The sequence below is a fragment of the Plutella xylostella genome, chromosome 8 (assembly GCF_932276165.1).
Source record: "Plutella xylostella chromosome 8, ilPluXylo3.1, whole genome shotgun sequence".
In the NCBI taxonomy this organism is placed as follows: domain Eukaryota; kingdom Metazoa; phylum Arthropoda; class Insecta; order Lepidoptera; family Plutellidae; genus Plutella; species Plutella xylostella.
Window position 1 is genome coordinate 8,078,741 of NC_063988.1, and position 24,902 is coordinate 8,103,642.

At 36.6% G+C, this 24,902-nt stretch overlaps 1 protein-coding gene across 6 annotated transcripts in view; it reads left to right on the forward strand.

Annotated features, from left to right (window-relative positions):
* Window positions 1–24,902, forward strand: part of LOC119693059 (putative polypeptide N-acetylgalactosaminyltransferase 9) — a 138,460-nt gene that overhangs the window by 26,998 nt on the left and 86,560 nt on the right. For 2 of the 6 annotated variants that reach the window (XM_038115322.2, XM_038115321.2), the window contains exon 1: window positions 2,098–2,318. The exons of 1 other annotated variant lie outside the window; for it this stretch is intronic. The gene's annotated coding sequence lies outside the window, so the exon portion shown is untranslated. Of the gene's footprint in view, window positions 1–2,095; window positions 2,319–24,902 lie in introns of those variants that run through there. 3 more of the 6 variants (XM_038115324.2, XM_038115327.2, XM_038115326.2) reach the window with 3 other exon arrangements.

Below are 24,902 nucleotides of genomic sequence, written 5' to 3' on the forward strand. Positions count from 1 at the left end.
CGTCCAGCGTCACGCCGTAGGCCGCGTCACGATGCTCACTATAAAATGTACTGATGCGGTCTCCCTCACACGCCGACGTTGGCGCGTAGACGTAGTGAGCATTGTGACGCGGCCTACGGCGAGACGCTGGACGCGATCTACGGCGCGTAATAGGAGACCCGCGCCTTAGGGATTAAGGATCCTGTACACCCCAGCATTACCGTATGAAGCATTGATTATCTGACACTCATTCACACAAGCTACGTCAAATTTGACAGATGAGCAATTCTGCATAAGGATTGTCGAAGCAAGTCTCATACTAGCACTTTGATACCCTTCCTCTCAATTTCCGTTACCTTTCCAGCCGTTTTCTCCCAGTCCTGCGGTTTGAGCTGTGTTTGTCGTTTAGTCATTCAGGCAACTATATTTTAACACAAACTAGATGGAGTGTCACATACATAATGCCTACCTACCACTTATACGTAGGTGGTCTGAAAAGTTTCCGACCTCAACGTGAAGATGGCAGCACACATCAATTAAAGTCAGGGAATGTGCATCTTTTGACAGCAACACTTCAAAGTTTCAGCCATTTTTGACGCGTGGTTTTTATTTTACACTCGTTTGAGTGAGTCGATGTGAGCATTTCTGTGAAAATTGAAAAAATCGAGTATCGAGCTGTCTTAAAATATTGGTTTTTGAAAGGGAATACCCCTACGCAAATGAAAGATGAGTTAGATTCTGTGTACGGGGACTCTTCACCGTCATTTACCACTGTAAAATTTTGGGCAGCCGAATTTAAACGTGGCCGTAAGAGCTTCGGAGATGATGAACGTTCGGGACGTCCAAAAACTGTAACACTGACGATAACATCGCTAAAGTTCTCCAAATGGTGTTAGACGACCGCCGAATTAAAGTGGGAGAGATAGCAGAGGCAATGAAAATGTCCAGAAAACGTGTTTATCACATATTAAATCAAGATTTAGGCATGAGGAGGCTGTCCGCGCGTTGGCTGCCGCGTTTTCTAACGTCAGACCAACGACGTGTTCGAATGAACATTTCCAATGCTCTGTTGGCGCAGTTTAGGCGCAATAAATCCGTGTTTTGGCGCCGCCTAATTACTGATTTACAGGCTAGGTAGAAGAATAAAAATAAATTTTAAGAAAAAAAATCTTGTATCTATGTTAGGTCGGAAACTTTTCAGACCACCCACGTACATAACTCGTATCTCCGTAGGTAAGTACATAATCATGAAATTATTCGCTCGGTATGTCAGCGGTGGCACTAATAAATGAGAGAGGTAGGTAATAAATTAAGTGATTCATAAAATACCTAACAGCCTACCAAATATGTACCTAAGTTGTACCTACCTACATAACTTATCGTACTTATATAACCTACGCTAAATGTACATACATAAATTGAAAAAAAATTACCAAAGTTTTTGTACAAGGCATTTTTAGGAAATTAAAAAGACTCAAAAGATAGGCGCTTATTCGAAACTTCTATTAGGGTAAAGTACCTACGTATTTATCAATAATTGTTACAAAATTATTATTATTGTTAATAATACCGACATGACGCGTGACAAGGCGCTATCTAAACGTCAGTACAGTAACAGGAAATCCATTTATGATATTTTACTCGCAGTAAAGATAATATTATTTATTTATAGCTCATGGTAATATCAAACATACGTATACGTAAGGACAAAGGGCCAGTTTATATAATATTCTGAAATTGAACCTTATTGAGGAATGTTCTAATGTTAGGGAAAACTATTATTGAAGAACAATTGACAATGGGCAAAATAGGTAGGTAGTCTATCTACATGAAGAGTAAAGTACATAAAAATATAGGTACTTATGGACTTTTAGTTTCTGCTTGTGTGGCAGACATTATTTTGATTTACACAAAGTGAAGCACATAAAAAGATAACGAACTAGCCGTCGCGGCCACTAAAACGAACGAATGATTAGATCCATAAAAAATAAAATCATTTTTGCGGTGAAAAAAGGAGAAAAAGCATTAAGTATTATCTTTTATGAAAATTAGCTTTTTTTATCGGCGAAGCTGCGTGGCGCATCTCGAGACCGCATCCCGTGGCTCGGCCGCCGCCGCCGCCGCCGCCGTCAGTCTGTTTCCGACCGCCAGAGTGAGCGCACGTCTGTCGCGGCACTCCCCCCCTCTGTGACGAGCTTTCGTATCCAGTGCACATATCATATCGACATTTATGGATGGATTTTCACAGTGCTAGTGTATTTTTAAATTGAGTGATTGTAAAACAACAGTTTGTGTCTCGCTCTGGACTAGTTCCGGGGGAAACTTCAACAATATTCAAGGTTGGTGTTTTATGCCTCGCGAATGTTAATGCGATTGGATGCCATCGGAATGTCACTTCACTTGTCTTGCCGGTTGGGAGCATATAGGTTTATCACATAACTATGTGTTACTTATACTTAATATAAAATGCAAAGTCTGCAGCCATATAGCGAGAAAGTTCAATAACTTTACTTAGCTTATGATCAGCAATTCACAAGTTGTATCTTCGAGTCCAAGTTCGTTGACTTGTTGAACCTGTCTCGCTTCCTAATTGATTTTCGGACCGGTGCCGGTCAGGTGGGCTGGTTTTCCTTCTTCGTGCAAAAATGAATCACAGAATTTGAGGCAATAATGAATATATTTATTTATTAAATACTTTATTGCACAAATATAACAATATACTTACTTAGCTATAAATTAAAGTCTTGATAAGGTAGGAAGATGCAATACAACATTCAGTAATTTCTCACTACATTACTGTCTAATAGATAAACACCCATTTTGAAAAATTATAGTGGCTGTGAAGATGTGAAGAGACTGAATAGAAATTTTATGGTAGTTATCTACAAAGTAACACATGGATGTGAAAATCATAACTTTCGACCACCTGGATATGTAATTTCTTGCCGACGGCTGAAGCAACAAGCAAAATTTCTAAAAACAACACTATGAAATTTATGTTGTAAGAGTGCTCAATGCTCATCATTATAAAGAAATGACAATATAATAAGGATGATGATACAAATTATCCTCAGACAGAATAGACATGGCTTGTATCACCACAATTGTTTTTGATGAATTAAAACCGCGTCATTACCAAAACAAAGACACAATTTTATTAACTTGTTCAATAATTGAAATGATTCACGCTAACCACCACTAAATTATAGTTCTCAACTTTAAGTATCTAATTTGTCATATGTCAAGAGTACCTTCAACGATAATAAATCACCATTGTGGCATGGCATTAGGTAGCTCATTATGTAATTACCCTATTCTTTTCAATGTTTGGTCACACTTAATTCACAGTACAGTTACTTGTGTACACATATGGATGTGTTCAAATAAAAAGATAATAAAATGATAATCTGGTGGTTTGTCTCAAGACAAAAACATTTTACAGGTAGAATCAATGGCATTGGAGCTAATAATAATCCAGGTATAGGCTTTAGCCAAATGATTTTCGAAGTTTTGACAAGTTCCAAGACGAATGATGTAACTCAAGTATCAGTTTTAGAAGAAACGTGTAAAACTTGCTAACCTTGGGAGGATGATTGAAAACTAATTAGAAAGGTGGAGTAGGTTCCAGTGACACAGCAATTTATGAATGCTCAAAGTTTCCGGTTACAGGACGTCGTTAAATTGCCCACAGACGTCTATTACAGAAGCAATTTTATATACGCTTCTTGCAAATTAAAGTATTGATGACATGCACTTCTTGGATTTAAGACCTGAATGCAATTTCAAATAATTTGTAAAGAATTTATGTGGTTGCTTTACAGGCACGGAACACAGATATGGCATAATTATGAGCTCATAAAATGGCCATAAAACCTAAGATAATGAAACCGAAAATGTCCCTCAAGTTATAGCAAAAACGAGTTATCGTGCATGGGAGGCATTATCATCAAAACAACGTGAGGTTTAATTTTAAAGCGCTTTGTTTTATGGGGTAATCAAAATTATGCACGACGGCTTTCATATTTTCTGAGACGTCGACTCTCGTACCGGTTGTGAGTTTTGTTCCCTATTCAGTACCAACTGCCGCAGCAGTTTTAATCGCACCAAGTTCCTGCCGTGAGACTTGGCTTAAACAATCGTCATAAATTGGAGTTGTACGGCGCCTGCTCCGCTCGGTGTTTAATTATACAAACCCCCGAACAATGTCGCTGTGCCTTACGAAATGCGCTTGAATATCGTCATAATGTCTTGCCTATGAGAATCAAGTCTTAATTAGCAGTGTGACGTAATATAGATTCCAGCTGAGCTTACATCGAACGTAAGTAATTAATACTAATTCTATGCTTTCGCTCCACCAACGCGGAACGGTGCCTGGGAAATTGGCTGTTTTTGCCTTTTTTTCTATCTTTATGTTCGAAAATTGAATAAATTCATGGGAATGGGGGCTAGTTATGGTGAGGCTCTATTAGCGCTTCGTGGTTTGTGTGGAATGGAGTACAAAAGAGTGGAACTGATGGAAATTCCCACTTTTCACTCTATTGGTCATTTGCGGTTTCGTATACATAAAGTCTGAGAGCATATATTATTGTTATTGCCTGGTGTGTAACCAAATTACCAACTACCATGTGAGGTTCACCGCTATTATTTTCAATTAAAAATCTTTCTAGCTTTTATTCTTTGCTTTGATTTCGCAAATGCATGTTTTAAATCTTCGTGAAACTTTATGAATTCTTAATTTGGTCAACTATGCATCGGGAATATAAAGTATATTGGTATCGATACCGGGGTAAATGCCCTCATAGTGCACATTCCAACTGACCTTGCAAGGTGAAGGCTCTACAAAGCACGCAAAGTTGCAAGCCTCGCCCTTGGCTAGGCAGGTTACAAACTAGTTTAAGTATCAAGACCAAGAGTCCATTAGATTATTAAAAGTCTCTTAAAGTTCTTTTCCAGTAAAGCCTTATCACAAGAAGTTGGTTATTTAGACATAGACATAGACATAGACACATCGTTTATTCACTCACAAAATACACATCACAAATACAAAACAACAATGTAGGTACAGTGGCATAAAGAATAACAATAATTGTGGTGTGTATTATGTCAGTAAAATGGCTCTGACTCAGCATGTGCTGTACAAAAAAAGCGAGTTGAGGTGGTACGCGGCTAAAAAATAATATGATATATGATATAAACGTGCTGTGTTTGCTCCGAAAGATTTATGTTTAAATTAGAATCTTTGTGTTAATAGTTTAAAACAATATATATACATATCATAATATAATAGGGTAATGGGGTAATGTTTTATTTCCATTGTTTACGCGGGATTTTAGAAACATAAACGTATTACTATTATTCTCTATACCTACATAGTCTGTTTTTCTCACTTGAACATGTTAATGTGCAATTCGTCGCGTCTAGGCAGTAGGTACTAACTAATTGATATAAGCAGCAACAATAATGATGCTGAAATAACAATAGATTAATAGAATTGTAAAGTATGATTTTTCTTGCCGATAGAATCAGTTTGAAATAATAACAAATTGTTACTGCTGGGTTTAATCATAAAATAATCTCTAAATGAGATGCATACGGTTTTACACAAAAAACTAGATACCTGTTAACAAGTAGATCCTGATGTTGAGCGCTGTTGAATTGTATAAGAATCTGTCCACTAAGATATCAAAAATATAATAAACCTGCTAACACATAGCTATAGACTTATGTTGTTTGAAATAAACAATATTCTATTTATTTAAATGCTCTTGACGTGGGTATATTTGACAATGCAGACAGACAGTGATAAAATTATTACTATTATCATTACGTTGTTCGATAAACTTATCCTGCGTGGTCAACTGTGTAATTTGATAAGTTTGTAGTAATTATAAAATACTCTTTATTTTAACATACAAATTATTTGAATTGTATGTAGTTTATATTGTGTAGCAAAATACTAACTATGGTATGTTCTTAATTTTGAGACCAAATGCAAGTCCTGATGACTTACTGCCAGTTTCTATAACTCTATCTATCTATAACTGGTAGTTACTTTCATAGGATTTTGACAGATTGTTACTTTTGATTATTTCAAAATCGTATGAAAGTAACTACCAGTTATGGATAGATAGAGATATAGAAACTGGCAGTATGTATGTATTAGACCTTAAGGTACAAAGGTTTAAGTCCTTAATATATATGCAGGATCTAACAACCCCTCAGACATTAGAACAGAATAGCCCTAAAGACTGTAATGATCATTTCAAAATTAGCCTATTGATTCCATCTGAGTAACACACAGCAAGGTATATTGAATTTAAACCAATAACATCCACGTATATGTCACGCACGCCACGAGTGGAGGCCGAAGTGAAATTATGGTAATCAAAGTAAATCTACACAAAATACACAGCACCATTAGTATTATGTTATAACTATTCCACTTAGTTGCTAAGGAACAGCGTGTATGTAGTATACACATACACAGTGTATCGTCGAGCTACCTTTGTTTTGTTTCATTGAATAATCGGATAGCGTGTGATTGCGGACGAATCAATCCAGGATCGGATATTGTATTTCGAATCAGTGCTTGTTACTGTGTTAACAGACGTCCATGTAGTTTTTTGTAATTAAAGTGTATGGAACCTATGCATCTATAATGCATAAATTATTGTTATGTTCATGAAATCGATGTGTCTTAGATACATCGGTTTATTAATTTGTTGGTACAACTGAACTGAGTAACTAACAATTACCATCTGACGTCTGTTTTAAAATTCATAATGTTATTATCAATTTTATAGTTTGAATTTATCAGGAAATACCTAGGCACAAAATTTCTAAGTATTATTTGTTATGGAAAATCTAAAGTGACATTTAAAGTAAACACTAACAAACGACATACTAAGCATATAATTTGAACAAAATAATAAAACAGTTTCAAGCATGAAAATCAATTAAGTGCCCGACACATATATAATATGTAACGAAACGTAACGTTGAATCGCTATAATAATATAAAACACGTCGTGAGGTTGGTAGACCGAGGATAATGCAACAAAAAATAACAGTGTACTTAAATTTTTATTACAGTATGAACAAATAAACAAAACATTGGATAAAACGATCCTAAATAAACGAATCTTAATGAAATTGCTTACTGCAAAATGTATTACATGATAAATACTGCTATCTCTAAACAAAATATAACAGATCTGTTATCGTATGTTGAATCGTTGTGTGTTGCTTATTTATTTACTGTTTCCTACATAAGCAGCACTTCCGCCCTCGAGAGTCTGATAGCAGATTTACATCAGTGACAATAAAACAAAGGCACAAATGAAATCCAACAAGACTCCCATACTTTATAAATCTTGCTCATCATCACACAGATGAGATGTACCTACGTAAGCTTAGATTTACGATATATTAACAAGATAGTGCCACATACAAAAAAAAACTAAAAATTTCCGCATTTTGTTTAATGTCAAACCGTTTTAAGTTCAACTTAATGACCAACAATGGTCATAAATGATTGTTCTAACCGAACAAAATAAGAGCTCAGTGCTAGAAGTAGGGTGTTATTTTGTCGAGAGGTTTCTTTTGCACTAACACTCCATCTAGTTTGTATTAAAATATGGTTGTACGTAACAAATACTAAGGGCCTGTTCCACAATGTCTGGTTAGTGGCTACCTGACGGATAAAATACATGCTGTCACTCTCTGTTACATTTTTTTAGACAGTGACAGCATGTATTTTATCCGACAGGTAGCGACTAACCAGACATTGTGAAACAGGGGCTAAGACTAATACAGTGAGGTAAATGGGGTAATTCTGTCCCAGCATTGTCGCACACGTCCACGTAACACGGTGGCATAAAAACTTCCGATGCAGATTAAAGCCACTCGGGTGTTACGAGAGTGAAATCACCCTCATGCATGTAGACTTCTCGTTTACATTCAATTGTAGAAACTGATATATCGAAGCTGTTTTACAAAGGTACATTTAATTAGGTATATATTTTTTTAATAAATTTTAACGCGCGAGTTATGACTTCCATAAGAAGAGTATAAAATTAGAAACTATGTATATTCTGGTGGCTAATCTTTTTTTGTCACATATCCTGCGGAAGAATTGGCGTACAAATAAGGAGGCCTATACCCAACAGTGGGCGATAGAAGGCTGATGATGATGATGATCCTGCATTTATCGATATGCAACTTCATTTGTATTTTGATTCATTTTGTAGAATGAAATATTATTTTTTTGCAAAACCAATAAAATATACGTAGATCAATCGAAGTGGATGAAATGGCGATGAAAAGGTTTTTTAAGTTTCATATTTGTTTCATTTTATTAATTCTTTATTACTGGGAATATGGCAAATCCTATATGAACGATTGAACCTACTCGTATAAATATAATGTACTTTTACTATTTTTTTTCTTAACGAAAATAACAATTATAAGTGTAATATGAACAAAGATTATAATCACATTGCAAGTTGGTCTTCTGCTGTGGATCGAGTACTTATACTACTATCCGGTGCTAAACAGGTTCTTAGCCGGACCCTCCTTGATCGTTTACAAAACCTTCGCATTGGATCGTGTTCTATCTAAAGATATTGAATACGATACACTCACGATTTCACGCTAATAAAAATCGTAATAAATAATTTAATATCACTAATGTATAGTATTTAAAAACTTAAATGCATTTCCAATGTTTCGACTTTGATGTGTACCGTCTTCCTAACTAATATTTTAAATGCGAAAGTAACTGTGTCAGTCTGTCTGTTACTCTTTCACGCCAAAACTACTGAGCGGATTTGAATGAAATTTGGTACACAAATGGTCCAGACTATGGGAAAGCACATAGGCTACTTTTTATCCCGGAATTCCTACGGGAAAACTTTTTATGGCGAGGCGAAGCTCGCGGGAACAGCTAGTCTACAATAATTTCTACTAATACTCCATCGATACATTTTTAGGGTTCCGTAGCCAAAATGGCAAAAACGGAACCCTTATAGTTTCGTCATGTCCGTCTGTCCGTCTGTCCGTCTGTCACAGCCGATTTACTCGGAAACTATAAGTACTACAGTGATGAAATTTGATGGGAATATGTGTTGTATGAACCGCTACAAAAATATGACACTAAATAGTAAAAAAAGAATTGGGGGTGGGGCCCCCCATACATGTAACTGAGGGATGAAATTTTTTTTTTCGATGTACATACCCGTGTGGGGTATCAATGGAAAGGTCTTTTAAAATGATATAAAGTTTTCTAAAAAACATTATTCTTAAAGTGAACGGTTTTTGAGATATCAGCTCTCAAAGTCGTAAAAAGTATGTCCCCCCCCCTCTATTTTTATAACTACGGGGTATAAAATTCTAAAAAAAATAGAGGTGATGCATGCTAATTAACTCTTTCAACGATTTTTGGTTTGATCAAAGTATCTCTTATAGTTTTTGAGATAGGTGACATAATAAGTTTATTATATTTGCTGCTACGGAACCCTTTGTGCGCGAGCCCGACTCGCACTTGGCCGGTTTTTTCATATATATTTTTGGAATCTATGAATGACAAGTTATCATGCAAATTGTAATAAAAGTAATGATTCACGTTTGACATTGTCCATTGGTAATTGCTGAATCGATTTGTATGATCACTGATACCCAATTCTCAACAACTTGGTTCACTAGCATTTCGAGCAGAGTGTTAGAATTAATTGCAAAATTGTCTCGCGCATTATTGCTTTATGACGCTGACCACTGACAGGCGTTTCAAAGTCTGGTTGAGAATTGCCCCGCTGTTCTTCGCTAGCGGGGCAATTCTCCTTGCGTTGTAGAGTCACCCGAGGCCATTCCTCGGTCAAGTGTACTCGCTACTTACCTGTTTAACCGCATTTGGTCAGTTTGCGTCGTCGATCACGGACTCGGCCGCAATTGGCATCTGATAATGTGCATTGACTACGTCTGTTGATGCAGACATTTGATGGGTAACTGTTTGGTCTGTGGGATCATTTTCAACATGGCTTTCTCGTGGTTATGCCTCTGATTAACATGCATGTTCATAAGTTCTTATAATACCGACATGTCGTAGCATCGTGGTTATTTGTAACTGATATCAGACCAGATTATAAGTGGTGTTTTTTTTATTGCAGCGTACACCTACAGAGGAAAACATAAAATACTGTTTTTAATCACTTCCTTAATTAATTTTTACTTTTATCCGATAACACTTAGTTACTAGGTTTAAACCGATAAGATTAAAATACCTACCGTAAATTAAAAGTACAAAAATTTTGCTACATACATTTGATAATATGAGTGTACAATAAGTCCTTTAATATTTGTTGCATTAACATACCAATAGTTTTCTTCATAATATGCTTTGGTTGTTAAGTGTGCTTTTATCTACTCGTATTTTTATATTTAATACATGCACATAATCATACATTTCTTTAGCTGTAAGTTTCTCATGCATGTAATGTCTGGTTATTAGGCGGCCCTTAGAATTCTTGACCACTTAGTTGGCATATTTTTAGTTTCAATGCACTATTGCGTGTGTTCCACAGTCTTATTACAGTGTTGTAACAGTTATTTCGGAGATATTTCGCCTCACGATTTGTAGGCATATTATATTTTTTTAAACCAACAAATCAGTGTACTTAATAATTTTATTATCATCGCGATAATAATTGAGCAATAACAATTAACCTCAGTCGGTCAAAGGTTCTTATGATAACTGTCAAAGTTCATTCAGATTATGTAACCAGATATCGAATCGGGTGGATAGCATCTGCTTCTCGCAATGGGTCAATGAAAATTCCTATTAAGATATCTGAAAGCAGTGATATTGAATGTCCTTCCCGGAATGGAGGATGGAATCTCTGTTAATAAATGGCGCCTCCTAGCCAATTACTCTTTAACCTAGTGAAAGTGATGTATAGTCTGACAAAGCTAACTTTGCAACAGGAACAAGTGCCAACACCAAAAAGTGTATTAGGAGGAAAATTATTCCTTGTATTTTCTAACACTGTACAACGTCAGTGTCACCTTACTCTTCTTCATTCATTTGGGCCTTTCATAGTGAATCGGTAGGAAAAAAAACTCTCACCTTTTACCCGTTGCAAAGTTAGAATATAATAGAATATTGCTTTATTGAACACCACATAAATCAGACATACAAAAAATATACTTATAGACTAGAGCTAATGTACAATAGGCGGCCTTATCGCTGAGAGCGATCTCTTACAGGCAACCTTAAAGTTAGCTCAGTTAGTGACCAAGTTAGGGCCAAGTTATTTTTAAAGATTCTTTGCTTGTGTGCTCTTCTTTTTTAAATAGCTACCCAGATCATGCCGTCAATTAGTTAACTAATGCAAGAGCACTTCATTTATAATGAATCCCGAGAATCCGTTCTCGGAAAAGTTCCTCAGGATTGTCGGTAAAGTATTTTATAAGAATTTTCGCCAAAAAATTCTCGCTTTAATCTCTTTTACGAAATACCTAGTTTCTTATGAGGGTCTTTCTTATTCTGATATATCAAAATTTTTTTTGTAGCCGTAAATTTTTAAGTCGTCATCATTACATCACTTTACGTCCCCACTGCTGGGGCGCAGGTCTCCTTCCAATGTAGGTAGCCTAGTCCACCACGTTGGCCTAGGTAGATGGTAGATTTTAAGTACCTAAGTAATTTTGTTAACTTAATATGATTTGTATCAGAACTTTGTATGAAACTCCCGTTTTACAGGTTTCTTCATATTAAAACTATTTTGATCAGTTACGATCACTGAAGCTGGCTCGACTGCGGACACTACCTAATAATATAAGAAAATTTTAAAAGTCGTTAATCTGAAATCATCGACATTCTCCTACTGGATCGACTATACCTGAGCAACCTACACATTTTGAAACTACAATTATTTCTAATCCCTATATAATGTAGGCACTGGAAATTTTTCCCAGGATACATAATTATGAAAAGGCACTTTATAACTAAAGAAATCAATCATTTTCGTCATCCGTAGTTAAAGTTATTGCTTTAGTTCCCAGTAAAATTGTATTCATAAATGTACTTTTTGTTAACCAAAGCAGTAAGCATGTACGTTAGTGTAATGCAAATCACAACTCTGTAGTACCTATGTACTTTATCGTGGCAGTAATATACTCGCACGGTTTATGCTAACAATAACATTTTCTTATCAAAGTATGTAAGTATTTTCGATTATTGTGTTTGCTCGACTCGGTACAAACGAGCGGTAGTAAAAGGGAAAATGAATTTGCTTCCGTTGTTCAACATATGTAAATGTATGTTTAGATTTTAGATATTGCATTCAATAATATTATTATGCTAACAGAACAGTATTTGTCAATAAAAAAAGTAAAAACCGATATCCACAGGAGATCCCCATTAAAAGAGTACGTTAACGTAGCAAGACTAGCAAGTCTTATTATTCTCTTAAGATGGTTTTTGCACACAGGTTGTTAAATAATTTTGCATCTATATACTAAAATGAATCTCTGTATCAAGTTCCTTTAACATTTACTTATTTGCACCAGAACCGTTTTAATTTTTCGTTTAATTTAACACATTCTCATACTGAATCACTTATTTTAGCGCACGGGTAACTGTTTATTGTTTTATATTAGACGGAACAATTGCGCTCGGTAACATACAGTTAGCCGAAACTTCATAGTTCATTCAGATATTATGAAGAACAATAGACAGCCGTGTGTGAGAATGATATTAATTGCCAGCCGACATCCAACGAGGTGGGATATTTTGCAAACACTGACACTAATCCCAAACATCATCGGCCCATTAGGCTTAGGCATTGTGGCTGAAATGTTTCGCAACTCGCAACGCCACCGTAGTAGGTAGCGGGTGTGGCAACGCTGGGAATTTAAAGAGTTTCAACTTTGTTCTTTATTTCGGTATTTTTGCTGCTTGTAATATTATATTTTTCATAAACCTGTCAGGTTTGGCTCGCTAGCATTTGTACAGAGTCCTTTCGCTTGTACCTACACATTTAAACAGAATATATCCAGTAAACTTACATGGAATGGAAATTTTTCACAAAGGAAATATCTTACACGTAATTGTCCATCTCTTAAAGGAGTACTGGGAATTGAACCCAGAACCTCGCATATACAGCAGAAATCTGAACGCGTGCAGCACTGATTTGATGAGGTTTATTTTTTACCATAAACATGTTATTAATTAAAAAGTCAACGTATGTTCTGGTCACGTTTGTATAAAGAACGTGCCGTCAATAGAAATAATAGTTGTTTCTGTTTCCATGTTAGAATAGAAGACATAATTCTCTCACTAACGATATTCAATTTCCTTAGTCGTATTACAACTTGTAGTAACAGGCAATAGCAATTGTATTAACGAATCAATACTACCAATACATACGTATTGATATATATTATATATAGATATGAAACGTTAAAAATCAAAACATCGAATGTTCATAACATCTAAAATGAATTCCAACCAATATTTACATATTACCTAAAATGCAATTAGTACAACACTCACTCTCGTATAATTATTTTATACAGTTCACACGAATTTATTCTAAAATGTATCACAGACATACCAAATGGTTTTATCTGTGATAATAATCCCGTGATATAAATGACACCCAGATAACGAGGCTAACCAGCAACAATAATTTTCCACATTAAACAATTGGAATAACAGTCGAACTGGTGGTGCATTAACAGGCCCCGGGGTCCCTGAGTTTCTCGTTTCGGGGCCAATTATTTAGGGCATAACGACCGGGCACCAGCTCCAAACCAAGTTCCCCTAAAATATTGCCTAAGTGCCCATTACTGTCCCATTTAAATCGCAATAACCTCGTTCGGAAAGCAAAGGAGGGAGCCGGCCTCATTTGTGTTGTTATGTGATTGGCCAGGATGACTACAAATTGATTGTCTACCTCATTTGTAATAACCATATCCTAATTTTGTAGTAAAATTTAAGTAAATGTATTAAAAAAGGGATTTATGTGTTCTTTGTCTTACTCAGCGTCTACGTTTCATAATATAGTGAGGTTTTATTTGTTCATTAATTGAGATAAAAACATAATAACGTACCTGATACCGATAAGATTCCACCGAATCTTATCAAATACATAGTTTGTATAACACAGTAATTTGTTATTAATCGATGCCCGTCCATGATTCTTATAGATGACTATCACATTTTGTAGCATTATATCACAGTGTTGGAAGTCGTGATCTCATCTGGAAAGTCAGCCGGTTTCACTTTCGGACAATTGGTGTCATCTTCGTTGATTCAATCTTCATCTTCAATCAGAGGGATCTTGTATGCGGTCATTATTCATTGTTTGAATCTGCCTCCATGCACTATGGTGGTACTGAGATTGTATTGTCAATCAAACATGGAGTCGGCAATAATTAATGCACAACTTCTATCTGCAGCAAAAAACGTTTGCATCTCATCAAATAATCATTCCTCATTGCTCTTTTATTATTTATGTTTGTAATCGTTCATTTGCGATAAAAAGTCACACAATGTCTATCACCGGGGGAATATCTAAAAGTGCTTCCTCAGTAATTTCAGTGGGCGCGCCAGTCGCTATTGTGGACCGTTATTATCATTTTCTCGTCGATTGTCAATGATGGTATCTCATTTGTGCCTTCATTCATGTTTATGAGTCTCCTACTGTGTTCCGCGTGGCTCCTACTCGTTGCTATAAGTGTTTGGTACACAAGTGCACATTGGTTTTTTTGTCAAGTTGCCGGCAGCGTATTGATAAATGATGGCTCCCGGGCCGTCGCTTCCTATCCCACTTCTGATTGTCCGTGAATGAGATTTACTCTGACGCTCGAGTGGCGATTCTTCGATAATAACGTTTTCTTTGAGTTTTGTTATTGTTTTCGTTTAGAACTCTCGCGTTGTAATTGGTTTTGTCGTGACTGTTTACTTTTCATTAACAAGAGCCTTATTAATAGATGTATAAGAATATGTAACATTTCTTGGGTACAGTAAGACTTTCATTACTGTACAAACCTGATTAAATCACTATTACTCTTATCCTTACTTATACAAACGTAGTGCCTACACGTAAAAACCATCAACAACTATTTACCTACTATCATCTTGATAGTCATAATGATAACAATGAAACGTTTGCTAACTGACTCAAGGCAAATATCCTAAATGACACGGGGGTACTTAGAGAATCACAATGATGTAGAGAGCCGTGCTTCCGTCGTGCCGCTTGTTTACTGTACCGTAGTGGACGTAGTGTCCACAGAGGCCGGCACTTCGACTGAGACGAATCCCAAGGCGCAAGATAAACAATACCTATCTAAAGGCGACGATGTACACAACTATCTAGACGATATGGTAGAATTACTTGTTAAAAAGTAAATGATACGATATACTAGTCATTATGTTTTGTAAACAGAAAAAAGAGACTTTAAAATGATAAATATCGCTTCCAAAATATGCTAAACCGACATAATTTCCCGAGAATGAGTATCATGATAATGAAGAAGAAGCGAATCCGTATGTCTCAGTCCGACGGTGACCTGCACATAAACGAGAACGCAGTGTGAATGAATAAAAACGTATAGAGACCGTTATGGCCTCTGCAGCAGACGTATGGACATTTTGACCGGTTGTGTGTTCAGTACCGTTAGCGACTTGACCACACTCACACACGCGTGTAGGTACATGTTGACCACACTCACACTAGCTCATATTGTACATCTTTACCCCCACTCGCTTATTCATCTTTAATAACACAACGCAACGCATTAAGCACATGTTGCGTTGTTCCGAGAGAGATCACACTAATGTCTGCACAAGGAAAAGTACATTATTTAAGTCATTGGGTTTTGTTGCGCGATTCTTGTGTCGCTGTCTGTTGCTATTTGCTTAGTTTTCTAGCGTTTCTACATTTGTTTGTTTTCTGAAGTTGGTAATCAGACTGACTAAGTATATCTAGTGGCTTGAGTCTTGACTGGAATGATTGAAGGAATTTATTAAGGACGGTTTACTTAAAGTTTATAATTTTGATAATAAATCATTTCTAAATCTATTCCTCTCTACCTTGCTTTACGTGGATGGGTAGAACTTGCACCATGATCTTGTCTTTAATTTATATAACTAGTTAAATTATACCTCACATAGATACAACATAATAATTATACTTACCTACAACAACTTATCTGAATGAGCGCAAAGTGTAAGACGATATTCTGCGATTCACTCTTTGTTTATGTTGGATATTTCCAGACCGCTAGCATCTCAATCTCAATGTAGCTACAGCATCTTGGCCAGATGTTTTATAAAACTACAATTTAAAATAAATATGCTATTTAATAACGTTTAAAATACCTAGTTTTTCAAAATGTTTTAAATATAAAAAACGTATATTTTTTTGGGAAACCATGGGTTTCAATCGTATTTTCGGACCCCCCCCACGGCTTATAAAACCCTTTATCAAATACCCTATAAAGAAATAAATTTTCACTGTAGAACCCTACTCCCTCTAGATACCTAGTTTGTGGTAGTTGTTATAAATGCAGACTGTAACCATTCAACTGTAAAACGCCCAGCGTGATAGGGTAGTAATGTTTTATGCACTTAAAGTTATAAAGTAATTTAATTGCAACAGACCGACTAACACGATTACACCGTTATTAAAACCAATAAAGAATGGAACAACACGACAATAATTTTATGCAGACGACATGAAAATAAAAAAAAATATCATGAAACGTTTCTGTACTAAATGTCAGAGATAAAAATCTTCGCGAAAGAAAATCTAATTTATTACTTTCCTACGCTCATGACATTTCATTGTTAGAAACGAGCTTAGTCAAGATAATTTTTAAACGAAATCTCTAGAAAGGAGAAATGTGCTCCAAAAATAACATTAAGACTAATTAGAAGCGGGGGAAAAAGAGCGTATCATTTTACTCACCCACTTACCTAGAACCATTCAGTTATAATACGTACATTAATAGTCCTTACTTCTAATAAAATACTAACCGGTGCTTTTATACTGATATTCTCCAACAATCAAAAACTGTGTAAACTCTTAGATTTCAACCTATCATAAATTATAAAAACCCCTCTAATGGAAAAAGAAAAAAAATACCGTGCATTTCACACATTTTACACCTTTTGTCTCTTTATAATGTTCATAGTTTGCACCAGTTTGCAGTGATGCTGCGTGGTTTAGCTACAACTTCACTTTCAGCTTTTGTTTGCATCCCAACGGAGTATGCTGACGATGACGTATGAATGCCAAATAGGCAAATCATAATGGCTTTTTACTCACGCAGTGTCACGTTGAATAAATAATATTTTTTCTTGAATATTTTCACAATCGGAGTTTGCAAAATTTGGATTTGCAATTTTTTCGTTAAAAAACGAAGTAGTTTGAGTAACGGGATACTTGAATAAGGCGCTAACAGAGTACATAAAGTACTTAATCATGATCAATAACGAATGAAGGATTGACAGCGCAGTAACCTACCACCTATCAGATCATCTACCGGCACCTTGACCTAAACAATACAAGCGGATGGTCTTTTAGTCTCTTTTTATAACGCGCTGAATAGCTGATATCTTTTTTTTTATTGACGCCTCGGAGTCAGCGGTGGGCGGTGGCACTTTTTGTCCCACAGTCCGTTGCCACTCAAACCTGTTAATCTTATTAGGAAACCTGTTAAATATTTACCGCTATCGGAGATGCGACTTTAGCAGTAGTTGAAAAGTAATTGACGGTGTTCTATTGGATTACGTACTGGGGTCGATAGCCCGGTGTTGGTTTCCGGTCCTTGTTAATCAGATTAAAGGTGCGACTACACTTGTATGGCTGTAGTGACGTGGTTGAGGGTGCACTTTTGTGAGGGATTGTAGTGGCTATGTGCCGTTAAAGCTTACCAGGGCTACCAGTTAGTTCAGTTTTACGTATATGTATATATAAATGAATTTTTAGTTTCTTGCCAATATCTTTAATTCTATAATTACCCGACTGAGCTACCCCCGCTCCGTTCACTGGAATATCTAACGCCGAGGTTGCTCTAAAATGGCAGAAACCCTGGGTGATCAAATGAATGCACTCCATTGAACATGATCTCCATAGACTTGACATCGGCACTTTGGCCACCTTGTCACAATCACAATACCTATTGGAATGCTATCCTCTGTTGATCAGGAGATAAAGGCCTAGGCGACTCATTGAGTGAACGTTCTGAGAATGGGAGATTTCAGATCAGCCATAGACAAAAACCATAGACAAAAACCGATTAGATATAGATGGCGCTAGTAAAACTTCATACTCAACAGCACTGCATATTTATTTTTCGCTTTTTATGGATTCCAGTCCTTTCAGTTATTACAAAAACCCAATGGATGTGAATTCAACCGTGTGCAATATTATGCATAATATTAAGTGTTAACTAATCTTTGTACCATTTATGACATCTTCCGTCCCCTCAGAAGAATACAGCTCATAAAAACGACAGGCCGGATGCCATCTACTGGTCGATTTTGGAACTTTTAAACATCAAAAGAAAATCTCCCATGGCAATCGGGATGTTTTCCTATTGTTATGTTGTAGTACGTTGTAATTCCAGCGGAAAATTCTCGTATGTTATCCGATAATCGGCTCTTATGTCGCTCGTATTGACTGCTGTGCAGTGTAAGCGCTGCGACAATCGTACCTGACCTCTGTTTTATAAAATCTAGACGATTTATGCAGGTTATTTGTGGGGTAAAAATTATGATCGCGTTCCTTGAAATTACCTGTGTGTTTTAGACAATCATATTCTATCCAGACATGGCATATCAGACATTAAAATTCTAGGTAAACCAGAATGAATTTATGACACAAACATTAAAACATTAGGGTGAACTATCCGTATGCGATATTAAGCATTGGATTGTGATTAATTACCTACTTGACTTCTGAATGTAAGCAGAATGCCATGTCATATGTGCTGACATGTAATAGGTATATATACCTACTGGTATCATCCTAACTAATATTATAAATACGAAAGTAACTTTGTCTGTCTGTCTGTTACTCTTTCACGCCAAAACTACTGAACGGAATTGAATGAAATTGGTTGGCTATCTTTTATCCCGGAATTCCAACGGGAAAACATTTAAAGGCGAAGCGAAGCTCGCGGGAACAGCTAGTATATTATAAATTATGTACTATGTGTAGAACCGGGCATGCTGCAGGTGTCATTTAATTAATTAACTTGACAAAGTACACAGCCGGCAGCAGAGGATCCCGGTTCAGTGCTTTTCCACCAAACATGTGCTATACTATACTTTGTTGGTATGGAAACAGTGTTGTTTTGCACCTATTCGCAACATAGCTACATAGCATATCACTTGGTAGAAAGGCTGGAGCTTAGGGTCCCCAATTTCTCCATAGAAGGTTACATAGTAACCAGGGAAAGGTTCATCAATTATACGTCATCTTCATATTAAATTCTTGACAGATGTGTCAAAAGTCAACCACTAATACCTGGTTATGCTCCAACCGACTATGGAGAAATTGGCACTAAAGATAATAAAACTTCATTTCCTATTAACAAATTAGAACAGCGATTGTTTTACATGAGACGTGGCTATTATTAAAAGTGATTTGATTTATTGATTAGCTATGTGGGCAATTATTTAATCTTGTCACATTTTCCTGGCGTAGTAATTTTCCTTCGATGCTGATTACGTTACGTCTATGTCATGTTATTTATTTTATATATACATACCTAGTTACCTACTATCTATTAAAACCTTGTATGTCTTTTTCAGGTAATTTTACGATTGGGTCCACGCTGCTGCATGCATTATTATAAAGGTATTGCTTGATTAAGAGCATAAGATATCAAGAAATAATATTAAGGCTTTTAAAGCCACTTGCACAAACATATGAAATCGGAATTTAGTGTCAAATATCGATTTAATAAACGTCAATCCATAGCAATTTATGGCTTAAATCGAGATTTAACACTAAATCTAGATTTAATATGTTTGTGCAAGAGGCCCTAAATTTTTAAATTTGATTAAATTAGGTATATCTATCAAAAACTGAAATTATAGGCAAAATTTTAAAATACTTAATAATAATCCCACCCGGGGACCGAACCCGCGATCTCTTGGTTTAGGTGCAAGCTCTGTTGCGAAAGAAGTTTCGCTAGTCTACAGTAGAAGTCACCGACAGAACGCTTGTTCATCACGCGATAATTAGCTTCATACTTAATTCGATATTAAGACTGGGAAGCGAAATTATGGCAATAAAGACGTAAGCGCACAGTCTCCAGGGGGTCACTCTATTTTGGAGCGCTGCCGCGCGAGACCCGACTCTATCTCGTTGCATTAAACGTGCCGGCAGCTCCAATTCGTTCGTTTTTCGTCAGTATAGAGTAACCCTCCTGCACAGTGCGGAGATAATCGCGCGGTTGCGTGAACAAACGCAAAAACACAGGGAATGTTCCCAAGAGATGTGGGTTGGTTCTACAATCGAACGTGACTGCACACGCGGTAATAAATCATTTAATCTCGATATAAGGTGTAGGTATTTCTAATCTGAGTAATCCCTGCCGATGCCGCGCCGGTAGAAAAATGCAAAATCCTAACTAATATTATAAATCCGAAAGTAACTGTGTCTGTCTTTTACTCTTTCACGCCAAAACTACTGAACGAATTTGAATCAAATTTGTTATACATATTATGTTCTAGACCCTGAGAAAGAACATAGGCTACTTTTTATCCCGGAATTCCCACGCGAAAACTTTTTAAGGCGAAGCGAAGCTCGCGGGAACAGCTAGTAATATATAAAGTCAACGAGATGAAAAAGAACAGAACTGATACAAAAGTGCAGAACATAAGTTTTCCAGAACCGCTGAATTAACACCTTTTATCTTACTATAGGTTTTAATAACATCGGTACTGTAGGTTGGCTGGTAGAAACTGCTCTTAGCATTAAGCCCACCTTTTGTGCATTTATTATATATTTGTGCAATAAAGAATTAAATAAATAAAAAAAAACATAAAGAGGATGCAAGTAAGAGGAAAATAATAATGCCACCATTTTAAATTGTTTCTTTATAAGCTTATGTTTACGATGATATTAATCATTTATAAGTGATGTTTAAATATCATAACATTAAATTCACCCTTGTATAGTAATAAATCTTTGCAAGAGGTACCTACCTCCTTAAATTATAGTATGATAGATATTCGACCTTTTTATCCGTAATTCAATAAAGATAATTGGCCTGCTCACAAAAGATGTACTTAGGATAAAGGGTTTGTTCAACAATCTTTTTCAGTTTTGTGAGCCTAATGATGCGAGATTTGGTAAGCATTTCTTTAGTCTTTAGGTAGGTAGGTAAGTACCTATATTTAATCTTTAGATAAGAATCCTAACTAATATTATAAATGCGAAAGTAACTGTGTCTGTCTGTCTGTCTGTCTGTCTGTTACTCTTTCACGCCAAAACTACTGAACGGATTTGAATAAAATTTGGTATACATACGGTCTAGACCCTGGGAAAGAACATAGGCTACTTTTTATCCCGGAATTCCCACGGGAAAACTTTTTAAGGCGAAGCGAAGCGCGCGGGAACAGCTAGTAATCCATAATTCCATCTGTTTATCATTAAAGTAGCCGACTACTTTATTTTTACCTTTATAATATCGAAAATTTTACCTAATGATTACAATATTCGTTTGTGGATTAAAATATTCCGTTCGCGATCACCTTATTTACCTATCCAAGTTTACAAGTCCAAAAAGCTACCAACTTTAATGAGTTGTGCGCCCTTTTTCGTTAGCGTGAAATAATTTTGAAGGAATTCCTTTGATACATCAAAGTGTATTTTTTCCCGGCCGGGTTATGAACCCGGGTCCCTCGAGAGCGCGGCCTTTGATACTCGTTAGGTATTAACATGTAAATGCCGCGACGCTATCGTGCCGGTTCACGCTTCGACAGTGGTTCGGATTTCCTGTTTTGATGCAGGTACAGGCGTGCTAAATGGCTGATATTCTTCGGGCTTTCCTTTTTCTTCGACGAAGATAAAGATAAAGGAACAATTATTTGACACACTAAAAAAATAACAAAAAACAGAAAATAATAAGTACCTACAATACAAAACAAACTATAACAAAACAGGTTGCAGTCCGGACCGTTAAAAAGGCACCAGCTCAACATGTGCTGTTGACAATAAGCCCACAGCGCTGGTTTTCAGCTGGCCCTTATTCTGTTCCTTATCTTCATCAACATAAGCCCAAATATGACCGCTTGTTATCATAATTCTCTAAAAAGTTTTGCTTCCTCTGCCGTTCTCAGCCTCACTGTCAGCTAGTGCAGCCAGTACCTCGCCCTTATCTAGAAAGTATAGTTCTTTTACTAATTATGTAACTTAGGTCTATTAAACATTTATAAACCCTTTTTATTGTACTACTTTAGTGTCGTATAAAATATTTACCGGGACGAGAACTCTATATTTATCATAACATGTTACAGACGTATATTCTTATCTATGTGTTTCTAAAATATTTTTACCATCCGACAGCCTAAATAAACGTTCAACTCTAAACTAACAGAAACTATCTAAAACTCGCGATCACTCCCAATGTTTGCTCAGATTAATAGCACACTTTGTCCAGTACAGTCTGAGTCACGTCAAGCTCGCGGATGTGAGATTTTGATTCTTACGGTTCTCGGTTTAAAGGTGAAAATCGGTTACTAACTTGCTGCGTCTATCGGCGCTCCGTAAATGTTTCCTTAATATTTTCGAAAAACAATACGATCACCCTTCATGCTGCTTTAAGCTGCTGTTTTTTTAAATATTTCCGCTGAAAATTTGATGTGTGTATATTGGCCGATGATGATAAGATTGACAGCAATGAAGCACTAGCAGCAACTACTAATCATCTATCTATCTATCATGGCGAGCGGATTTTCCGCATAATTTAACCTCTAAGGTGGGCCATTATGCGTGAAATACTTATGGGTGACTAGATATTAAGCCACACAAGCTCACGCCCGAAAGCCAGTAGACGACCTAGGTTGCTCATGACTTCCCGAAGGGACCCCGTAGATCCGAGGGTTTTTGAGCGTAGTGTCTCCACGCCTTTGCAATGTAACAAGACATGGTACATACTGATCATCTAAGTACAGTAACCACAGAATTCCCTGAAAATAAAATAATTTTACTAACATACGGTGAGTTAGATAAGCGCTTGTGCTGTTGCCTGCACTGCGTGTCGCTAAACTCGCTAAGGATGGCGATAGACGGGCGAAAGCCGAAGAGCACTGTAACTACTTTCACCAACCTACGACCTTTGACAGAAGACGGATACTGATAGCCTAGCCGGTCTAAAGCCACTTGAATGCATGCTCTGTGAGCCAGATTGCTCTCTCCCTCGCTCACAACATGTCTGCTACATTGCCGTCTCATTTCCTGACCATGGGAATAACTTGTATTATACTGACTGCTTACATGAATAGGTTATTTGAGATGGTGATGAATCATTGATGAGAAATCTTGAGATCACTGCATATCTGGGATGAACGAGCAAGAACAAATTTAAACAACGTGGTTCTGCAACGCGTGTTTATTTGTAAGTTTCGTAAGATTATTTTGTGCCAACACTCTCATGACTAATTATGGGTATTGTCAGTGTGTCTTCAAAATAATTATCCAAAAGATCACGCTTGCTTTTTTAATTATGGTTACATAAATGTTAGTTTTGGGTTTGCGTTTGATAGTCGTTGGTAAATTCTGACATCTTCAAACATGATGTAACTTTACGTGTGAACTTCTTGGCCTGACGAACTGGTGTTGTCTGTCATTCATAATTAATTAAGTATTATTATTGTGATTAATAACCAACTCGGCTCATCAAAGTTAAAGTCCAAATCCCAAATAGCGAGTACGAACGAACGAACGAAACCAATTTCGAATTGATGCATCATTTTTGCACTATGTTTCGAGCATAATATATGCATACAAAACAAACGTATTACACCACTTAGTCGAGAGTGAAGAGCCTCTTGACCCCGGCTGCCCTCAGAAATCGATGTCAAGATGCAGCTGAGCGTTCAACCGAGCACCAATAATCATAAGCGAATCAAACAAATGAAAGTATCAATGAAATCTTCACGCTTCGCGACCTCCGCGTCGGTTGATGACGGACGTAGTCAAAGATGTTTAAGTACGAACTTGATGGAGTGTCAGGGCAAAAGAAAGGAGTCGACAGATAACACCCCACGTCTACCGCTGAGCTCGTAGTTTGAATTAGTTCGGTTAGAAGGTTTATGACTTTATTCATTGGTGCATTGGTTGTCATTAGGTTGAACTTAAAACGGATTGACACAACATAAAATACGGACTGGCCCTGTAGCACAGGTCGCTATTAAGACGTGACAAGAGTTCTCCGTCGCGCTCGCTCTTGAGGCTGCGCGATGTGAGTGAGCGCGATGCAAAACTCTTGTCATGTCTTAAATGCGCCCCGTACTAGCCCTTCAGTTTTTTTCCTTTGTTTTTTTTTACGTGGCACACCATCTTGTTCGTATATTATTAATCTAAGACGCTAGTTTACAATACGATGTCCCTTTCAATCAACAATAGTCTCGCTTGTATATGTTACTGTAAAAGCCCGAACAACGGTAAATCCTAGGATTTACCAGTAAATCTTAGGATTTACCAACATGAGTTGGTAAATGTAAGGATTTGTGAAAATGGGTCATTTTTTCGGGCTTTTACCATTAGAATTTGGTAAATGCTAGGTTTTACCACTGACACCTAGTAAAAGTTGGTTTTGGGAATAAAACAAAGATTAATTATTACCTATTCATTTATTTAAATCAAAAACTCAAATTATTTTCTTTCAGAATTTATATT